The sequence below is a fragment of the Numenius arquata genome, chromosome 2 (genome assembly GCF_964106895.1).
Source record: "Numenius arquata chromosome 2, bNumArq3.hap1.1, whole genome shotgun sequence".
NCBI lineage: Eukaryota > Metazoa > Chordata > Aves > Charadriiformes > Scolopacidae > Numenius > Numenius arquata.
The window spans coordinates 70,808,816-70,832,152 of NC_133577.1; the positions used below are offsets into that span (position 1 = coordinate 70,808,816).

The 23,337-nt window shown below is 40.1% G+C and overlaps 1 protein-coding gene across 1 annotated transcript in view; it reads left to right on the forward strand.

The window, feature by feature from the left end:
• TBXAS1 (thromboxane A synthase 1) overlaps positions 1–23,337 on the forward strand; it is a 233,858-nt gene that overhangs the window by 105,718 nt on the left and 104,803 nt on the right. The window lies entirely within an intron of this gene.

Here is a 23,337-nt window from a genome sequence, read left to right on the forward strand (position 1 = left end):
CTTTTGGAAGCATCTTGTGTCCTGTCTCCACATCTAGAGGCACCAGGAACACTTGTACACTTCACTCACATTGACCGTATCTACTCGCTCACTCATATGGACAAAGTTGATTTTGCATGTGAAGAGAAGCCAAACTCCAGTTCATTTTATGCCATTATGTTTCCCTTTAATATGATACATTTCACATCTTTACTATGAGTATCTTTCGAATATTGCTGTAAAAAACCCTTTAGGTTCCCGTGTCATCTTCTGTTGTTTCTGAGTTACGGATTAGTAATTTTTGGGACAGAAATGCATGATGGCTGCGGATCAAATCTCCATTAAAGTTCACTTCCTTTTAGAACAAGCAACCAGGTCTGGCACGCAGGGTGTTATTCCCCTGTAGGCATAGGGTGTATTTATTGTTAACTGTATAATCACAAGAAGGCAATAATGACATTCTACTTTCCCACTTAATTTTGACTTGACTAAGGTGAGCATTGTACCCATTTAAAAACAAAAACATCTACTGTAATGTACCTTCGTACTTGAGGCGTATGAAGCCTGTTCCCTATGTTTTTAATTACAGTTGCAGAAGAAAAGATGAAAATTAGCTTACAGACCTGCCAAAAAATATGGAATTGATTTTAATTTAGGTTAACCATGGAAACCTCAGCCAGCATTCTGGGCAAGGGCTGTGCTGCAGTAAATGGTACCTTTTTCTCAGAACTACAGTAAGTTATCTCTTAAATAGAGGTTTTCTTTAAGAGCACTAAGAGCATTTTTAGCTGCCTTACTGTGCTGTGAGCGAGATAGATCTATGATGTTTGTTGCTTTCCGCCATGCGGGATAATGATACATAATCTGTTTTCAGATTGTTTTTAATTTCTGCATTGAAAATTTGTTTTTGAATTAGCACTTGAGAATCATTAAACTGTACTTTTACAAATGTGGGAGCAGAATGTTAAGGTGGAGCAATGTGAAAAGAGATATTACCTGGTATGTAATTTAAATGATTCAGAAGTTGTAGGCCAAAGTATTTGCTAAACATGTGGATCAGTACAGGCTAGTCAAGGTCTGTCAGGCTGCTGGAGTCAGTGCTCTGCCAGGATCCATGTGGCTATCGTAAATGGAAACGTAGTTGATTCAGACCAAATCCTTAAATCTGCATGCCAGTCAGCTGGAGGAGGGTGACATTTTAAAATACAAAAATCTACGCCAGTGGCTGTAACTTTTCTCATCAGGAGCTTTACTTTTTCCACTGTAGCAGCAACAAGGGATTAACAACAAATAATACTGAAATGGGAAAAGTAAGAACAAAAAAGCAGCATGGAAGTTGATATAACGTGGCGGTACAAGTTCCTTGTATCCCTCTTGAAGGAAAAGAGAGTTGCCAGAGCTACTTTTCTTCTTGCTTCTCTGTCCTTCTCCTTCCCCTTCTAGTTCATCCTAGTTCATTTGTGTGGGACATGATTATTCTTTTCACATGTAGAATTCGCCTGTTACATTAAGCTGTTGGACTCATCTTTATTTTGTTAAATCTGTAAAACTTCAGGACCACCTATGGCATTAAACAAATAAAATACAGCCACCAAAGAGAAAGGAGCCTATTTTCTGCATCTTTATCAGCTGCAGTCCAGGACAGCTGCCATACCCCTGCGTTGGCTGTTCTTTCTGGTCTCTTGTTAGTGGACACAGTCCTGGCAAGAAAAGTGTCTGTGTATATTACTCTGTCAAAAGGTCTATCCAAATTTGATACAAGATGCCCTCCAGAGGTCCCTTCCAAACTCAACCATCCTGTAATTCTATGAATTTTGGGTCAGGCCCTGAGCCAGCATAAATCGGAGTACTTCCATTAACTTCAGGCAACCCTACACCAACTGATAGCCATTATGAGTCTCCAGAGCGGGACTGGGATGCACAACTGGCTTCAGACAGTCCAGTGTGGTGCCTCAGGAACTGACTCTGTGTGTGTCTCTGTGTGTGTGTGTTCTTGGTCATTTGGAAGTAAAGGTTCACTTGCGTCTCTTGTGCAAGATTTTACTTGATGCCTCCACCTTGATTTTTAGAGTACAGGCATTGCCTGTACGCAGCAGCCCCACTGATGTGCTGTCGTTCAGTAAACAGTGGTAATTCAGTTGTGTATCCAAACCCATAGTCTGCTCCAGTTTGTGGGCTTGGCTGTTTCTTCAGTCCCTCTCTCACAAATGTGGGGTTTGTTTTGAAAAATAACCCCCCTAACATATTCATTTGAAGACGTGTCACGTAAAAATAGTTGAGGAATGAAAAGTTGTGTACTATTGCAAAAAATAAAATAAATGCATATACATGCTTGACCCTGTACCCTTGGTTGTTTGGTTTAGAAATGTTTCTTTTCTTCAGATTACATGTCCTATGATTTTTTCCAGTTGTGTCAATGTCATCATCGTCATCATCCTTTCATGTGAATTTCTTAGTTTGTTTCCAAATTGTTGTTGCAAAGTGTTGCAATGAACTCAGTTTGTGTGCTCTGTTGGAGGCTCACCTTCTCACGGGCGCGTGGTTTGGAGCACTAGTGACGCACAGTGTGATGGTGGGCAAGTCAGTATTTGGAAAATGATTCAAATAAATGAAAAAAAAAAGTTTAAATATATATGTAATAAAATCTTCTTTTTTCCAGCCTTTAAAATGACTGTTCAGTGGGATGGTTTAGTACACAAGTGAATGTTCAGTGTGTGCTAGTAATTTGATTGTGATATTTAGTTTTAAAAACAATCTGGTTTTTGTGGCAGCAGAGGGAAGAAATGTGCTTTAAATTTGTTCACTGCCTCTGTCTTTTAAGATATATTTTTTTTCATTCCCCCATTCCTTCATCTTGTTTCATCTTCTTTTTGGGTTCACATAGGACATGGGAGCCAACATGTCCCACAATTAGTTGTTACTCCTGCATGTATACATATTCGTGTATATTTATGGATGCATAGAGATGCACACATGTTGATTTGGGGTCTCTCTGTGATTTGAGGAGACGCTGAATCTCTAGTCCTCACTAGAACCTTGTGGACATCAATTGTGCTATATCTTATTATGGAAACTTCACAAAATGTGCCTCTTCGTACATGCCATGGTGACAATTCAGTTCTTGATGCAGCAAAGCCATCACACCTGATGGTAGGCCATGCCTTGAACACCCAGTTCTTTGTGATACAGAACTGTGATGTTCTTTCCTCCTTCCCTTTGTGGGACAAATTCAAGCAAGTGTCAATCCTGCCACATGTACAATAAGGCTCAGTCTTATCGAGCTGAAGAATATTTAGTGCTTCCAAAAATCATTCTGTGCCTTACGAGGGTAAGTGAAAAGGTGTTCTAGCAGTGAATTTATTAAGATTTACTTTTTTGCTTAACATTTTTCTACAGCTGCTAGATCATAGTTGGTTTGAAGTCTTGGCTGGTACAGCATCATTATAGAAGGGGAATTATGCTAGCAGGCAATGTGTTTGGCTGTATAGCCCTTAGCTATTTAATATTAATTTGTTTGACTGCATATTTGCGGGTGCTGTTGTACAGTCATGTGAGCCCAGATGCCTGAGTGATTTTCCAGTGCCAGTTCCTGCCAGGGAGCTGAGCGAGGGCTCTTATCCTTGATTTGACCTGATGGTTCTCACTGGGCTGTGCCAGAGCAGGAGCTCCAAGACTCAACAACCGTAATGATGTATCTGCTTTCTTTCTCCAGTGTGCCTCCATGGCTGTCTTCTAGACATACTAGGGTACCTTTCTACCATGGTTGATGTATATGTAACTATTTTGCTGCCTCCTTTAGCCGGTAAAATAGCTTTTTATTCTGGATTTCATGTTTTCTTTCCTCTTTTTTCTTTCAGAACTTGCTGGTTAATTTTTCTGAGCAATTAAATCCAGTTTTGTTTAAATGTTTTAAAGTAGTGGTGCATATGCTTGCAAAAGACACTTTAAAATTAAAATAATAAATATTGAGAGGGTCATTTCTTTCAGACTGTATATGTCTTTTTATGCATGCACAACAAATTGCCCCTTATTCCCCATATCCTGAAGCTAATAGCACAAAACTAATGTTGTCAAATGATCACTGCTATTGACTGTAAAATTAATCAGACTTTGGCTTCAGTTAGCCTTAAAGACTTGACATATTAGTAGATGGTGTTCTGGGAACCACCTGATCCTCTGAATCCCGGTGAGATGAAGTCTGGTTTTGCGATTAGGGCTCCAGGTTGGGATTTAGGAGCTCTGAGCTCAGTTTTTGGCTTTGCTACAGAATTCCTGTGTTCACAAGGGCAAATCATTTAGGAAGTGCTTTGTCACCTTAACAAATGTAAAAGAGTATATTGGGAATTTCCAGCTGAACATTGTCATTAGTGAATGTTAGTGCTTCAAAACTGATGGCAAAGGGTTGGGATTTGGTTTATCTGCTAATGCAAATAGTTGTGGTGGGAGGGGTTTTTTTTGTTGTTCTTAAAAGAAGCTTCAGAAATGTAGAGGGAAAAAGTTTATTGAAAAGCTCTTTTTCATTTTTTTCCTTTTAAGTAACTTTCTATTTTGAAGTATTTAAAAAACCCCTGAAGTAGTGAAGTTAATATTAACAGATTCAATTGAATGAATTTTGAGAATTATTTTCTTTTAAGTTTGTCATTTTTATTTGTAATTCTAATTCAGAACACGAAACCAAGTGAAATCTGTCCTGCAAGGTGAAAAAGCTTGTTTGTACCTATCTGGAACACCTGGCATGTGCCTCTACTGACTAGTATTCATAAAAAGATGTTAGCATTTACTTACTTCCATGCACATTCTTATGTCTCGTTTAATTCAGTGGGCCGTGAGTGTGTATTTACCTATGTTAGTATTCTGTCCAGAATGGGAACGTTTCCTTAAACAGGAGCCTTTTTGTGTCCCTCGCATGGTAAAGAGAGTGAACACGGTCTCTTCTCACACATTTAAGTATTTGATAAAGACTTCTGAACGTTTAGGAAGATTTCAATAACAATAATTTGGAGTGCCACAGAGTGGCTTACAGGTGACCAATCTAAAACCACTGGCCACAGTTAAGTCAAATTAATTTGAGGACGGTCTCATTGACTGACTTGGAAAGACCCTCTGTTAAAGGGGAGAACCTCTAACTGATATTTGATTTTCTTTGAGTGGTTACTTAGATGGTTTGTTGTTTGGAGGAAGGTTTTCTGTGTTGTCATGGCTGGAGGGAGCTCTCCTGCAAGGTGTCAGCATATCCCCAGCAATGGTGGTCAGACCGTGGCTGGGCTTGGAGAAAGCCACACTTCTTGTAAGGTTGATATTTTAACCAGCTAATATATTGTTTGCCAGGTAGGTCATGTGAAATTCTTTGCTAGAGATTTATGAATCTCTAATTGCGTAAGAAAACACTAATAGTTGTCACATTTCCAGATAAGACAGCAAATAAAACCTGCTGATCCCTCCTGTATGAAGGGCTAGCAGTGATGGTGGAAACAGATGGGTTACACACAGATGGAATACAAAATAAAAACTTTCCACTTTTTCTCTTTTCCAGCCATGGGTTGTCTGTTTTCAGATGCTATGGGCCATAAACCTTGGCAATATAAAAGCAATGCAATTGACTGTAAGGAGGCTAGAAGGCTTAAAAACAAGTTTCCTCTTCCCTTGCCCCCCCATCAAGACATGATGAATCAGTTGGTTGAGACCATGGCTGATGTTGAGATGCACAGTCATCTTATTTTTTACAGGATTTACTATGAAGTGAGTTATTTTTCAGCATGGGTCTAAGTATTTGAATCTATCCCTGACTCTTTCTCTGGTTTATTAATGGGCTGCAGTGCTGCCATCACCATGGTATCCTGCTACTTCTTCCCCTGTGAAGACTGCAAAACTGCATGTTGATGAAATTTACATATTTAATTCTCTACTCTCCACGCCTATACGTATAAAAGTGGTTTGCAAAACCATAGGGGAACACAAACGCAAGGACAATCTGGTATTGAGAAATTACTAGGGCTGCTGGGTTGTTTTGTTTGTTTTTAATGCTTTTCCTTTATGCTATTATACTGCAGCCATCATTGGTTCAATACCTGCTCCTAGGTAGACACCAGAACACCAGATGGATTACGTACTTTACAGCACTAATGATAGTGGCTGATAATGTGTGCAAATCTCCCTTTCACTGATTGTTCAAGGCAGTTAAGAAATACTGAATACAGCTGTACATAATTACGCTTCTTTTGAAACTAAACCAGCCTGTGAAATTTCTGTTCCTGGAAAATGGTCAAAATTAGTCAATAACAAAAACAAAACAAACAAACAACAAAAACCCAAACCCTTTGCATGTACTTAGTTAATGGTATATTGTGACATTCTCTTTCTTAGATGCAAGGCTTCCCTGCCAACTCTATTGAGACTTAAAGGAGGAAAAAAAAAACCACAACTGCATAATGAAACTACAAAAAGGTGGTTTTGCTGCAGGTGTAGGAAGATGCTGATTTGACAATACTCTGTGCGTATACACTTGTTTATGTCAGAATGAGTTTGTGTAGGACTAAGTATGGATGTATCTTAATGTGTTGCAAGTATGTGGAGGGATGTTCCCTCTTTCTGCCCACTCCCTGTTTCTTTCACATTTCTTTGAGTTACTGTAAGATCAACTTTTGAAATTATCTTTTTTGACTTGTTTATCCTCAGCTTTTTTTCCTTTGTTCTATCATTCTGCAAAATTTCCTTTTCTAAATGACTGAAGAAAACAAGATCAGAGTTTTATTAGGTTTTGCCTTCCCTTCCCCCCGTTTTTCTCCTGTTGAAACTTGCCAATCACTTTTAAAGCCTACATTGGGCTTTTCTGCAGCACAGGAGATATCATTAAGGCTTTAAACCCACTAATGAGGGAAATGTGCGCTGCTTGAAGGCTCCTGCAATATTAACTACATCCAATTATGTTAGGTAAACGTATGAGTATAGTCAAAACAGGATGAAAGCATATCTTTCTATTCAGGCCAAAAGCAGTCTTCTGAGCCAATCTTTCATCAAACTTACATTGGCTATTTATTTACTGGCTTTGCAGCACTTTTTTTTTTATGCTGCAATGCTGAAGACAAACAACACTTATAGACAGGAAAAGACTATCTATTCCCAGGGCTCTGTTCCTTATTTAAAGAACATGTTTTATTGCTGGATAAAATAAGTGAAATCTTAAGGGTGATAAATTTTTTTTTCTTGTTTAAATACAGTATTGCTTCCTTATCTAATCCTGTCCTTAGCTGACTGTGTTATGAGTAGGTGTGATACATGTGGAGATGCAGTTCATGCTGGTCTTTGCTGCTCCTGACCTTTGATTTCTGTTGATTTGTTCTTTAAAGGGAAGTTCAACTTTTCCTACTTCTTTGGGCATGTGTTGTGGGGATATTTTTTCTGAAGCTTATTCAGTCTAATACCATGGGTTTTCAACAGTCTCTCGTTTCTGACTTCTGAAACTGTTGTCAGTCGCAGATTAGTTGTTTTGTTTAGTTTGCTCCCTTTTCCCTGTTCTTGACATAGAGCACCATGTTCTTTGATTCCTGCCTTTCCCAGTCTGCTTTTTTGTTAGGAGAAGAGTAATTAGTTTGTCACTTGTTCCAGAATTCACATAGGCTCGGATCACAGTGTTTGAGTCAGCCTTTTTACATCCTTGAGCAATCGTAGTTCAGACCCAGGGACATGCTTTGTTTTTATGTCTTTATCTACATTTGGAGGTAACTAACTGCTCATGAAGAAAAAGTTCTTTTGAAGAATCTGATGATAGAGGAACCCATTCAAGTCCGTGCAAGCCATATTTCACAGCACAGAGGCCTGATTTACATGTCCCTACCCAGAAGCCTAGAAGTTCAGCACTGAGCATTGGAGTAGATGTGACACAGCAATATATGATACTTTGAATGGTTGTCATGTATCATGCCTAAGATCTGCGTAGCCTAGCTGAGTGTCCTCTTTCAAACGTGGCCAGCAGCAGAAGTCTAAAGACTAGCATAATAGCAAGACAGACAGTGACAATAATGTTCCTTCTGGCTTATCTGCCCAGCCTCCAGCAGCCAGTGCTGTGCTGACTTCCAGTGCCAGACGCTGCATCTGGGCATCATTTCTCCTACTGGTTCCATTGACTCCAAATCAGTTCCCCCCTGGCTTTTGAATCTCTTCTATTAACTATTACGCAAGCAGGTAACTTTTTTTCCATGGATGAGCTCTTTGTTTCGAATGCGATAGGAGTTATATTGGGGGACTTGTGCGTGTGCAAGTGAAGTTCATTCCTCTTCAGTGAGAGTTAATGTGATACATGTGGGCATTATTATACTAATCCTTGCAAGCCTCTGCTCTTCATTTTAAGTCTTTTAAAAGTAGTATTATCATCTCAAAAATAGTGGGAATAATTCTCTCTTTAGTCATTCATTCAGATAGCTTAATCCATTTACCTGCCTTTATGTTTATATTTCAACTTAAACATATGAAAGGTTTTTTCCTTTCCTTCTTTTTTTTATATATATAATGATAATATTCTTATCTAATGTAAGGCTAACAACCTTTTGTTAAGATGTCTTAGCTGAAGTTACCGTTCCCACGGCAAGGCCTACAAAATGGATCATGTGAGCATTCTTCATCTGGTTCAGCTCAGAAGCTAATCCATCTTAGTTTATGTATCAATGTGGACTTTTTCAAAACTATGCAGGTTGACTTGGCACAGAAGCAGATGATGAGTGCTCACACAGGCTCTCCACCAGCTCCATTTCAGCAGTTGTAATCTCCAATAGATGGGGAGTGGCAAACAGCTGATGGGGTAGTAGCATCTTAAATTGATGCAGCTGTTTCTGTAGTGGTTCCTTGACAAAAGCCTGGAAAGTTGTCTTCTGAACTTTACAAAATCACCTAGCAATTAACTCCAGTAAATTTTTCCTGAGCGAAAAAATGTTTGCTATCCTGTTTTTTTTGCTTGTGATCATACACTATGTAATGTTTATTCTGCGAGAGTGAAAACTCCATGGAAAAGGGTGTTTAGAGACGATGTGCTCCTTACCGCTGACAGTGTGTTGCAGCTATAAATCTTACAGATCATAAGTGAAAAATGAGTCGTCAGGTCTTATTTTAGTCTCTAGTGAGAATTCTTCTTTGTCTAAATAGCAACCACATACCTTGGCACCATTTGTTGTAAATAGTTGATAGCAAATAGTTGGCTGGCTGGAGCCTTCAGAAGGGAACAGGCTGCAGTGTGTCATGACCATGCAGCGCTCCTGACCATGACCAAGGAAAGTTGCAGGCACTTGCCAGTTCTGCTGACTTTTCGTCAGCGTTAAATTCACCACCTTTAAAAGAAAAAGGAAAGAGGAGGGGGTGCTTATAAATTCAAGTCTTCACACCGCACAGCTTGCTGCCAGCTCTCCAGCGTAACAAGTGCTCCCTGCTTTGAGCACTCCTGGCCACTGTTCATTTTCATGTTGATTCACCCGTTTCTGAAGGCTGGGTGATGGCCAGAGGAGGTTCCATTTAGAGACACATACGCAGCAACAGATAGAGACATGGATCAGGAAACAGCTATCCTGCAGTAAAAGAAAAGGATTGTTAATCATTGTTAATTATTTACTCCTGCAATAGAAACTCAAATCACTACATTCTTTACTGAAATAATGTCCCATTCTTCTTGTTTTCCTTACACGCTTGCTCTTGCAGAAAAGGGTTTGGGGAAATAAGTAGTAAAAACAAGAACTCTCTTGCACTGCTTCTCCTTTGCTAGATTAATTGTAAGTTGAAGATACACAAGATATTCTTCTTTTTCCTTTTCAAGGCAATTGCAAAGGACAGTTTCCCCATTTCCTTTTCCATTTTCAGTATGCGCATTTAGATGAAGCTAAAACTGCACTCTTGCACTTTTTATGCAGCTTTCCTAAAATAATTCTGAATAATTTAACAATGGCTCAGAAACATTCCAGTTTAACCAGTCGTTGACCTTCAGTCATGTTTTAATGTCATCAGGACGATACTGGTATTTCATCAGTTCCAAAGAAGCTGTACTGTAGCAGAGGCAATGGTGATAACTATAATTAAAGTTGCCCAATATTTCCATTACAATGTTTACCTTTCACTAGGTTATCAAACTTTAACTGTTTCGATTAATATTTTCTGTTTAGAATTTTTCAGTCAAAATAGTCTTGCTATTTTTGAGAAGAAGCCTAGGGAAAAGATAGGGTTATTTATCCATTGTGGGGAAAAATAAATCCAGAGTCTTTTTCTTGGACTTTGGCTTTGTTCCCTCTAGTGTAAGGGCTGGATATAAAAACCACTTCGAAAATCTGACCAAACTGCTTAAGTTTATAAGCCCCTGAAGAATCTCAGTAAACACAGACTCAACAAAAATTATTAAAGAACAAGGAAACTCACTTGCTAGTATCACTCTCCAGTGACAGAGGTCTGCAGATCACTAACTTCTACAAGTTGTCATGTGAGCTTTATGTCTAGAGGTTGAGAATCCTAAGTTTGTGACTGATTCATTTCCCATGAAAGTTGGGGTTTTGGTGTGTAGGATTAAAATCTTTCAGGACATTATTTTCTTTATAAATGTTACATTTGCAAAATCAAATAGAGATCCTGTGGGGAAAAAATAGTATAGGATAACATAACTAAAGAATTGGACTCATTTTTGCATATGCTTTAGGATACAAAGACTGCACTCAGTCTAAGGCTTTGAAACCTTTCAATGCTTTACTTTGCTCTCTTAATTTTGTCCTAATATAATCATAATCGACTGCAGTAGGAATAGATGGCATGCTGTATTGCCAGCATCAAGAGTTAGAAAAAAATGTATACCTTACCTGGCCTGTAATGTTTTCTGAGATTTGTTTAGGAGAAGATTTGTAGAAGATAGAAGTTTCATATTGTGGCTAATTTTGAAGAGTCAAAAGCCAAAATAAAAATAAGAAGTTGATTAGAATATTTTGTTTCAGTTACAGCTTCTAATATAAAGTCAAAGTCGTTTCAATTTGCAAAATAAAGTTATTTTGTTCCAAAAACATATAAGAAGATATTTTGTTGGAACTTTTCTCCACTTTTTCTTCCAGAAAGCCTGGAAAAACAAATTGATTTTGCAGTATTTCCAGTTTCTTTCAACCATGCAGCTTTATTTAAGTTTCTCTTACCAGCTCTGGTTTTATTTTGTTTAATGTTTGTTTTGAGTTTTTAGAGGGAACGCCCCTTCTCTAATTGATGTTTGACCATGTCAGATTAGATGTTCTCTGGATGCCCTGGCTGCTGGATGGCACAGCCTTGGTTTTTCCCTCCTCAGTGGTCAAGTGGGGCAGCTCTCATTTCCTCACTTCTTTCAGCTGTTCCCTCGGTGCTCGTGGTAGCTTTTATATTATATTGGCAGTGCACAGTCAGTTTTGGCTGTAAGAACCTAGGCTAGCCCCAGGATTAAGATTTATTCTAAGTAAAAATTTCAGCAGGGTTTTAGACATGTTGCAGGGGGTTATTTTTTCCATTTCAAGGCCACTTGTATTTATCAGGCTCTTGTATACTTGGAGGGGGACTCAGCACCAACCCCAGATGTGGAGGAAGCAGCTGTGCATATGTAAAATAAGTTCTTGTGACGTGGGAGCTCGTGCTGCACTGCCCAGCACTAATGGTTAGAAACTAAAACCCCTTCCCTTCCCCTCCTCCCACCCACCAGTAAATCTGGGATTGGAAATATGGGTACCAATAACTTGCAAAAATGCGAGGTGCATGCAATCAAGTGTCATGTGTGCGCTGAGTAGGGGTGCAGCCTGGCGATTTCACTGGACATGAGGTCTTCCAGAGAGCGAGTCCTCTTTTCTCCTTCAAATGGGAAGTCCCAGCGGGCAGGACTACAGCAACCTCCACTCGAGTTCCTTGTCATCTGTCCATGTGCCCCTGGCTGTTGTGGGGTTAATACCCAGAGAAAGTTTGCAGGTCTTTCATTCTCACAGATGGCACGCGCTCCTTCCCTGGGCACTCGCTAAAAGGGAATCTAAATCCCAAATACTGCTCTGTCCTAGTGTGCATTTTCTGAGCTTCCAGCTTGTCTACACCTGAAATTCTAGCACTGCCTTTTCTGGGCAACATAAGGAGGGAGAATTCAGGATTCAACCCATCCCTCCTAGTCTCACGTCACAGTGACAATGCAGTAAAACTGAAGCAATGGGGTGGTGAAACAGGCCCTCCAAATGCTGTATCACCTGGAGGAGGCCTGTTTTGTAAGAAAGGGATCCGTGAGCTTGGGGGCATGGGCTCCACTCTGCGGGGCTTTTGGTTGTTTTTAAATTTTATCTCACCCTAGAACTCTTAAGATGATAAGATACAGAGGTGTGCTTCACGCTTCATAATCCACACTGCTTGCTATTACAAGCCTAATATGTTTGAGAATGCAAAAGTAGCTAATACTGTTAATTTATTTTGAACAAGGTACTTGCTGATACTCAGAGGAGCATTTTAGCTGCTCTCCTGGAAGAAATCAAATAAGAGTGGTATGAGGAACAGTCTGGTTACAAGTTGTTTTAGAAGTGACGCTGTTTCACTGAAATTGCGAGCTCCGGGGAACTCATGATAAATCCTGTAATATTTTCTGTATGCAATAGGACTTTATTATTGTTGAAATTATCTTATGACAAACACTTAATTCTTGATGTGCTCAAATTAATTTGTGAGAGTCAAATGAACAAACGCTATTTCATATAAGCATGTTTTGACATGCTTTGATAAATTAGGATTTTTTTTTTTTACTTGATTGAAACCAGACAAATAACCACAAATATGAAATCTTGGAAGATAAAATCCTGAAAGTGTGCTATGCAACTGCTTGCAAAGTTTTATAGCCTATCTCTTCTTGAGGGACAAATAAATGAGAAACGAAAGCAGCTACTACTATCAGGAAAATGCATTAGTATTTTGACAGATAGATGTGGAAATCTTGATACACGAAGTTTGTTTTTTTCCCTGATGTGTAAATATACACTTAATGTAATTAGAAACAATTGTGAAGTAGCAGGCAGGGAATTCAAATTCTTCGGTTAAGCAGATATTGCAAATGTGATTTGTTGACAGCTTGTCGTGCTGCCATTACAGCTGACCTGGAGTTTTCTTACTGAACGACTTTCCAAAGGAAAGCTAACATAAAAAGAGACATATTTGGCCAGGGAGTGCTCTGCCTCTGACTTGCAGCAGATACTTAGAGAAAAAGCAGATGAACAGGGCAAGTGCAGGGTGGTATTTTGTATAGAATAGCCTCCTAACATCTGACTGTCCATGTCTGACTTCCCGAGCTGGAGTTCGCATCCATGTTTTTAACTTTTAATAGCCATTTTCTTCCAGTAGTTTGATTTAAATAGCATCTTGAACCCATTTGTATATTTGAAAACCACGTGGAGTCTTCACAAGCAAACTTCTATTTACTTTGTTTGACATTGTTTTCAAATTTTCATTTTAGAATTAGGGGGAAAAAAGGTGAAATGCTTCTTCCTTGAGTTGTTTTGCACGTATTGGATATCATTGATCTGAAGTACTGATTCCAAATGCTCTGTTTCAAATTAGATAAATGAGAGTTTGAAGTATATTTTGTATACCAGGATGTTGTCACACAGGAAATGGGATATTAGGCATCAACTTTTAGGTGCTGCATGGGAACTTGGAAGACTGATAGAAACCCTTGGAAAAGACTCTCAGCTTTTGGTCATAGTTTACTACTTACTCACTTGTTTTCTCTCTGAGTGTTTCTCAGTGCTTTGAGATTTTAAACTAGATTGGCCTGTTTATAATTTTATTTCTATGTTACAGCATCTGAGTGAAAGAGGTCAAACAAAAATTGTCAATAAAATATGAAATACATGAAGAAGGGGAATTTTTTTATATATACTCTGCTCTGAAGAAAAGTTTTGCATACAAATAATATTTTTAAACTAAGCCATTGGTAAGCATCCTCTTCATGTGTCTTGCCTCTGCTAGTAGTCAGAAACTCCTAAGCATTTAACCCCCATTTGAGGAGTTTAATTTGAAAATACAAAATAAAACCTCTTGTTCAGCCATACCTAGTGCTTGGAAGTGCCTTGAGTCCCATGGAGCCCGTGATTTCAACACTGAGGTTTCTCAGGTACCTGCAATGCTTTTTCTAAGCATGGTCAGAAGCACTTTGGTGCCAAAGTGCTTAGCAGTTTTGAGACCTACCTCGTGTCTGGTCTAGGAGACCTATGAATATGTTTCAAGAGGAGAGGGACCTCACAGGTACTTTTGAAACTAACTGGTGATTCAGGCTCTGAAGGAAACGTAGCAGCAGCAAAGACGTTCCTTTGATTCAGAAGAGAAGGGGATGGAACTGGGCCTCATCAATACACCCCCCAGTGAACAGAGGAGCTGCCCAGAGTGAAAGAAAAAGTCTTTCACACGTTTTTCTCCTGGAAATCATTCCAAAGTGCTCATCTCATCTTTCTGGGAAGTGCCCTACCTAGCAACCTATTGGCAATTCTTGGGGAAGATGTACTTGCAGCCTTATATGTTGAAGCTACTCCACATTCCATGCAGTCCCTGGCATTCATGGTAAAGAAGTTAGTGAATCTCTGCAGCCTAATAGGGCTGTCACATGGATCAGGGAGGCCAAGGTTTCAGATACTACTACAAAATATTGCTGATCATGGAGGCCAAGGTTTCAGATAGTACTGCAAAATATTACTCATCTGTCTTTATCTCATGATAGTGTTGTATAAACAGACCTTGGAGAGGAACTGGGACTGAAGCCCTTTTTACAAGGGTAATGAATGCTCTAAGTCCAGTCTCAGTTCAGTCCTAAGTATTCCCTGGAAAGGACAGGAAGGTTTAGGAGCATCCCTCCCTGAATCTTCCCCTAACCTGTACTCCTGCTGTGATAGTTCTTTCCTTCTTCATTATTCTTATTTCCTTACTTTTCTTCCCATCCTTATCCACAGGAAGGAATTACAATTTTTTTCCCCATTGAATTCAGTCCCTATGAAAGGCAGTTACCACCATGACTTCCTTCACTTTTCAGTTGAAAGAAAAGGAGTAATCCCTGATCGCAGCTGTAGTGCCCTCTCTTCTGGAGCTCATTGTGTTATGATGTCCATGAGAAGGGAGGTGGCGAAGCCGTAGGGAAGTGTGGAACACTTCCTGCGTTGCTGTCATAGCAGCTTGGACAGTTCTGTGCTCAGCTTTGATGAATCCTCTTCTGAGGTATCTAACTGCATACCCATGACATTTGGGTCAGGATTATGACAGGGGTCAGCAGCCTAGAGGACAGGCAGTAGAAGGCTGGGTAGTACTTACTAACTCTCTTGGTCTTCTCCGGAATTTCCAAGGGTGTTGCAGAGATGTCTCTGAATGAGCAGATTATGGAATAAGATGTTCCTGTATAACAGAAAGGTTGAACCCAAGTTCTTATGGACATTGCCTGCCATTCCTATGTACGCCAATAATTGAACAAATGGGAATATATCTGTAGCAAAAATTATAGTGGACTGTTTTTCTCCAAATTCTCCTTGCAATCCGTAAAAGGAACCTTCTGGTCCTCAACTTTTCCTCTAGGAAAACTGAGCATAAACAGAGAGGCTTGTAATAGTCTTATGACCTTATCCAACATTAAAAAGTCCAGTTACGTCAGCTGGAAAGTAGATTTAAACATTGTGTTTAAAAACCGCTTCTCAGCACAGCAGAAACTGCATATAGAGCACAGGTTCTCTAGTTCAATTTGAATTTGTTTGTAATACCAAAACTCCAAATTAATTAACGGTAAATACTTTTTTCTTTGGTTTGATCGTTTTGATCCCAAATATGCAAACTGACCACCATATGCAACCGATGAAGGCGTGGACTTAATTTTGATCTTGCTTACACAAACAAATGGAATGATGTGTGACTTGCATCAGTCTGGGTCAGACTGCAGGAGGCCATATGTGTTTATTTTAGCATTTATGAATGGTTATATTTACCTCATTGCAATGACTCGCTTTGGTTTCTATTGACAAAACCATGACTTAAGAGAATGTTTGCAAAGACAAGAACAGATGTTTCCAGGCTGCTTGCCACAGAGGAAAAAAGCCAGTATTTACTTGTAAGCTAGTGTTGGCTGTGCCATTTTTCCAATGAGTAATGATGAACAGTAGCCATTAGTCAGTTGCTGAAGATCCTGACTCAACAACAAAGGAATGGGCTTGGAGATGCCTTTTTGTATAGCCCGATCTATTCAGTAGAGTGGAAGACAATTGCTGTAATCAATGAAACCAATTCTACCTTGTAACACACTTTTGACATATCTAAATGACCAAGGAGAACCTAAAAGCTTAATGAAATAGACAATGCATGGATATTTTCTCCCCTTCTCTGTAAGCATGTTGGTTTCAAATTAAACTAAAAACTTTTACTAGACACTTTTATGATATTGCAAAGCAACATAAGCTTTTCGGAGTGAGCTTGGTGATTTTCTTTTTCCCTCTGCAGCCATAAGAACACCTCCTAAATCATAGATACTAAAATCAAACCTGTTTTAAACGGTCTTTTACAGAGGGGAAAAAAGTGTAATAGACTATCAACAGGATTAATGGGAGGGTTTTGGGGAAAGTGTTTGTGAAGAAATGTGTGTGAACAGTTTTAACGGTCAAGGAAGGACTGACTTCAGACACCTGGGAGCAGCAGTGTGGGGTGTGTGGCATCTGAGGATTTGGATATGGAGTTTTGGAAAGGCAAATGAAGTGCAAGCCTGCTTTGGGAGAGACAACACCTGCATGCAGAGGTTGTCTCTGTTGTTATACGGGTGGGAGCCCCCCACAGGCAGACCAAAGGTGTGGGACAGGCCCAGTGGTCTCCCACACTGCGCCACGGTGCTCAGAGGGCTATGCCAGGCTTTTGTCCTCTATGAAGGCTGTGACCTTTGGGTAAGGAGTTGACTCTTGCTCCAGCGTGATGATGATTTGCAAAGAAAAGAGTGATACACATTTTGAAGAGATGTGGCTAAAACATCTGTGTAAGTAAGAGCCTGCTAGATGGTAATGATAAAGAACGACAGGGTATATGACATAAACCAACTCTGTTTTGTTTATAATAACATGCAATGCAGTGCTCTCCTTCTTCAACCAGAAGCCACTACATAATGTGTCTTTGAATGTCATGAATGCAGGGTGACTGTGAGCATGACTTCCTCTTACAAAACACCAAGCAGGTTTGAAGCAATATACTGTATCAGGGAATTTTTTAAAACTAATATATGGACGCGTCTTCTGCCTTCCCACTTTCATGATGCACTTACTGCAGGCTTGGTAAGATGTATTCTGGGAGATATTTCAGGGGTCCTTTTCTTTTACTTTTTTTAATAGGAAGTGTTATGTTGATCCGTAAGTGTCATGCCACTGCCACTGGCTGGATGAAATACCATCTGAGCGGTTCATGGGTGTACTGGTTCCACCTGCTGGCTGAACTGGTGGTGATGACCTGTCAATCAGGTGGTACAAGCAGGGTTGAACAAGTGATCTTATGGAAAGATTTTATGAATAATTCCTGTGTGAGGGATGGGGACATAGTCTTGTCTTAATGCTACAAACTTTCTCTCTGGTTTTTCATTAAATTTCATTTCATTAAGTTCAATTTAAAAATGCAGTTTCTTAAGCAGTACCTAATAGGCAATACCTAATCACAATTGCACTTTTAGCAAGTCAAGGACAGCAATCCTCTTTGAAAATAAGACAGTGAACAAATTAATCCACTGATGTGCCAGTGCTGCTGCCTGCTCATGACTTCTGGAGGTCACCCAGGGAGAGAAAGTCCAGATCTGTTCCCCCTAGAGCTATCACAGATACTGCATGGCATGCCTGAGGGCTGGGAAAAGGATGACCCCCGCATTGGGAACATACTCCAAAAATTTCCTCAGAGAAGAAAAAGGTTGAGGGTGGAGGGAACTCAGAGCTGTATACTGCAACGTCCACGGGCACAGAAGAAAAGGTGGAGGTGAGAGGGGCAAATGGCTTTTGGTAGCATGGGTTGTAGGATTGAGACTATGGCTAGAGTTCAGGGGAGTGTGGGCATGGGGTTCCAGTTACAGCTGGGTCCTGCAAAGCCTGCAGGGCTAGAAAAAAGCTGAGGCTTTACATGAAGGCAAATGGTGTTTGCTAGGTATTCCAGAATTAGTGTTGGAATTGCTGTTAGGATTTGGGATTTTGGGTGCTCTAGAGCTTAGTTACTTGTTTGAATCTCGCCAGGCTTTCAGCACTGAGGATTGGCTCCAGCAGAAGTAAATCTTTTTTGATTGGTTTTGTTAGCACTAGGTTATGATTAAATCTAAGTTTAAGATAACAAAGTTTCTGAGATCCTGCTTTATAGAGTTTCATTTCTTGCTATGTTGTCAAAGCACGTGGAGTAGATTAGCAGCTGATTCTATGGAGGTAAATGTTTTATATTATAGGTTTTGGAACTAGTAGGTTTTTAAAGGTCTATTCAGGATATTTTAAGAGTGCGTGAGTGCATTAACTTTCTCTGCTGGTTGCAAACGTTCATCCTTCATTTTTCTGCAAAAGGAAGAAGGTTTCTGAGGGAACACTGTGGTGCTGCTATCCTTCCTTCTGCTCCAGGCAGTCATTGCTGCCTGCCAGAGGTTCAGTCTAGCCTGCCAGTGACAAACTCGGAAAAGGAGCGAATGATTTATGAATCACACAAGGCTACAGTTGTACTTGAGAATAAATCAGGGACAGGTTATTAGTGCATGAGTTGGTCCTACAGATGTCCATATTGACATGCTTCTTAGCATGGTTTTGTCCTGTATTGATTATTTGTCCCCAAGGCATGGTCTGGGCACAGTTCAGGGGGTGAACATACACCATGACCGTAAGCAGTTTGAATATGGCCATTCTCTTTGGGAAAGTGATTTAACCTCAGGGACAGGAGGTGTTCTGTACCACTTGGCCTCAAAGCCAGAGAAGAGTCACTTACCTGAATTATTTAGTAATACACAGCAAGCCAAATTGACTCAGGGACAAACAAGCCAATGACTGGGTCTGAAGGGTCAGCCTAAGGAACAGCTTAATGGGTAGGGAATTCTTGCATCAATTGCAAATATGCTGCTCATCTGCAAACATTTTTATTTTTTTTTCTGTTTTAAAAGCACTGGTGTTTTAAAGGATTTGTGGAAGCAAATCCCTCCAATATTCTTTGTTGTTTTTCATGGCATGTCTGTTATTGTAGGAACTCTGTACCGCTTGCAGGTATGCTGCAGCAGATTACCATGCTGCCAGTAGTTTTCATGCAGCATTACTGTACCGTGGTCAGAAATGGTTGATTGCACAGGAGAAGGAAGCGCAGAGCAGTTCTTGAGTATTTAGATAATGCTAGATGGAATATGAGTCTGATTGCGTTTGACTTAAAAACAACCTCCTTCCCCACCTAAAAACCAAAATCCCACCCCTGAAAATATTACAGCTGCCCCCCATGGTAATTTTTTTAGTGATTTTTATAGGCTCAAGAATTCTCAGATACAGCTAGTACTTCGTCCATTTGGAGAGAGGTGACACTTCATCTTTCACTAAGAAACTTCAGGCTCATTCTCATACCAAATCCATTTTCATTCCTGCTATATGAACCTGTAACATAGGTTATACAATTAGGAGGAAAGTGTTTGCAGAAACGATAAGGAAAACCTGATAAATGAAATCTGCTACATGCTGTCAGTCACGCTGATGCTATTCCAATAAACACAAACACGTTTTTGTGTACTCGGTTTAAAGAGACAGAGTAAAATAATTTATGACTAAAATTGTCTTTCCTTCCTTGCGGCATTTATATGTATATAATACTATACACACCAAAAAATATGTCAGGGGATCATTGCTGACATAGAGTGCTAAAAAGGCAATGCTGTGGTTAGTGTTGTAGTTATAGCATTATAGTTAACAGGCTTTTTGTTCAGTGACTGGGCCCCGCTCTGTGAATGAGCTATATACGGTCTTTATGCAATTAGGAGCATTTTTTAGGGTGAATGTTTGGCTTTAGGAGGGGATTTTGCTTTCAAGGCAAATGCAGTCAGATTTATATCGCATCTGTTGTTATCTAAGTGGAGCCTTGTCTTCTAGAGGAGATTTGTCTTACAGAGTGCACAGATCGGGCAGCCTTCAATTTAGGAGTGGATGCAAAATACTTTCCCAAGTGTTGCCCTATATTTTTTTCCTTCTTTTTTTTTTTTCCCTGTACAAAACCTTGCTTGGAAGACAAAATCAGTCATTTCTTTTCACTGTAGTTTCTGAGTGCCTCAGAAATGTTAATGCTGCATTAGCAGTTCTGAGGAGGTGATGTGGTATCTCCACTTTATAAATGAGGAGTGAAGGCTGGTGGTTGAAGCACAGGTCCGAGAGTGTTTTCTAATTTGGGGGCTCTGTTCAATGACCTGATTTCTTGGACTAATGCATTACATGTGATCAAGGCGCATTCCCTGTTGTTTATTTCAGTGGCATTAGTGAGCGCTCAGGAGCTCTGCAATCTGGGCCTCGGGGCTTGAAACTGAAGACTAAAGGTATAAGGAATACTTATTTGGTGACCAGCTGAGTCAAGATTTAGTGTAAAGGACTTCCCTAGCAGCACATAAGAACTGTGGAGCAGAGGCTAGTATGCAGTACTTTCTCCAAGGATGATGCTCTTTTCCAGTTGTCTGGAGCCTCTTTCTTCTGATGCTACTATGCCTTTGAGTATCTGTAACAAAAAAGGCAGAGCTGCAGTGAGTGATGGTCTCTCTAGCTGTGCTTCTGATCCTCAGAACAGATACCTACTGACAAGTTAGAAAACAGATCATTTATTTAAAGAGGATACTCAGAGAAAACAGTCCAAACAATTTCAGCTTTGATAGTATGTCCCAAATCTTCCTTGTTATTGCACAAAATAGGATAGTCTATGTATACCTTCAAAATGTGTCCATATTTTATCTTACAGTAGTCACCAATGAAAATACCTGAGTCAGTCTCTTCCTTCAGCTAAAAATCATGCTACGTACTCTTCTATTTGAAAATAGCTCATCTTTGCTCAAAACTGGTCTGTAGTGTCAGCTCAGTGACATTAGTTTACTACCCTGGGTGGTGTTGCCGAGAATGTAAAACTATCCCATTAGTCTGTTTGCAATATAAAATAGGCTTCTGCATTTTACAGGCTTATGCAATGTAGTGAGATTCTGACATGTGTAAAGGAAAAAGGTGTTAAGGAGAGCTGGCAGCTCCTTAAAGAGAAGATATTAAGTGCAAACTCTTCCAGTAAGGAGGAAAGTTAAGGATGTGCAGTAGAAGACCAGAGTAGCTAAATTGTCAGCTCTTCATGGCCCCTGAAGAGAAGATGATTTTTTACAGAGTGGGAAGTAGGTCAGATTTCCAAGAACACAGATAAAAAAGTAGCATATAGGGACAAAAAAATCAGAATTCTTGAGGCAAAAATGAGATTAAAGTATCCAGGTGTGTAACAGGTGGTAAGAACTCGTTTTTCATGTACATTAGTAATGAAAGCAAGACTGAAAGAAAATGTTAGAGGGAGAAAGGGATGAACAGATGGCCAAAGTGTCTTTGGTTTGTTTGGGTCTTTCCCAGTAAAGTGGATACTGCAACTATTGATAACAGGGGAGACAGTACTGCCACTGCTACCCTGGGCTGGTAGGCAGGGGCCTGGGTGCTAGTAGATCTCACATGCACAAAGAAGTGTCTCTATGCAGCCTGGTATCTACAGAAGTCTACACCTTCCACCCCCGGCCACCAATTTTAGGATGGTTTGTCTGGAGGACACTGCTGTACAATACCTGAAATACTGATTGAAGATGACTTGGAAAGCATCTGGGAACAGTCCATTGTCAGAAGGGAAGCATGAAGAGGATCCCAGAGGTGGCTTCTTTGCAAGTGCTATTCTGTACTTTCGTTAATGGATTAGATGATGGCACTGAGTGCGGTAACAATTTATATAGAAGGCACTAAGCTGGTAAGGATGAAAGACAGTATGAAAGAAAGGGCTACAATTCAAAGTTCTCTTGATCAGTTGGAGAAGTAATCATAAAAAGAATGGTCACAGTTCAACAAGGACATGTTCTGTACATGACTCTTAGGAGTAACCAACTTTAATGATTAAGGCTGGGGAATATATTCCTAGGGAGTAATTATTCAGAAAAAAGTCTGAGAGTTGCAGGGAATCACAAGCCAGAACATGAGTCGACATTGTCATCTGTGTTATGTAGTATTTTGGGGTGAATAGAGAGAAATATAGCCTGCAGAACACATGAAAAAATACCCTCCTTGGCTGGAGTACCATGTCAAGTCACAAGAACTATACATTGATAAAGATGTAAATCAACAACACTATGCAGAGGGACAGCAACAAGACTGAACAAACCATCCCAGATAACATGCCTGGTAAATATGTACTGAGTGAATTGGTGTTATTTGGGGTAGATGGCAGTAATATGATTAGTGGTTATTATAGCCTTCTGTATATATGGGGTGCTGCAAAGAGGGAGAGAATAACCTCTTTTCTATGCCTGTGATAGCACAAGGACTAAAGACCGAAGTTCCAGCAGGAGAGATGGTGCTACCATGGTAAGAGTAGTCCAGCACTGGAAGAGTTTACGTGGGGAGATTATTGAATCTCCATTATTGGAGGCCTTCAAGAACAATTAGGAAACATCCTGTGGCAATAGTATAAGTTGTAGTAGATTCTGCTATGGGGCTGGACATCGCCTGATGCTTCTTCCAGGCATAATTGCGTTGTTTTCTGACATGCTTCCTCTTTCACCGTTTTTATCCTTTTACTCCTTGATGAATATGACTATTGTCTGGATAGGGATTTTTTAGCTGGTGTTGGGGATTAAAGTTTAGCAAATCCATAGCAGTCATCTTGGTACAGATCTTCATGGGGCAGTGCTTTAAACTACTACGTTTGACTAACTGCTGAAGCTGTAAGAGTCCCAGGCCACAACTTCTTAGTGAGGGTGTTCCTTATAGATGGAGTAAGGACTGGGACTGGCTTTCTAATCAACATATTTTCTGAAGACTTTTAAAATGCATGTAACAGTCTGACATACCAGCTGTCACCAGAAATCGTGTCCCCCACTGACACCCACGTGCGGTGCGTTGGCACTCATGTCTCACGGAGAGGGAGTGTTGACAGGTCCTCTTCCTAGTCACCTTAGAAAGGGAGGAAAGAAGCCAGGGTTCAGCAAAGGAGAACTGGCAATCACAGGAGAACACCAGGAATGACAGAACCAGAACAGCCTGAGCAAGGAGCTACTGGACTGGCCCAGGGATTTTTTGCAAGTCCAAGAGGAAGTGCATGCAGCAAAAGAGAAAATTTTCTCTAGCCTCATCCATGTTTAGCTTTGTGTTTGGGACTGATTTG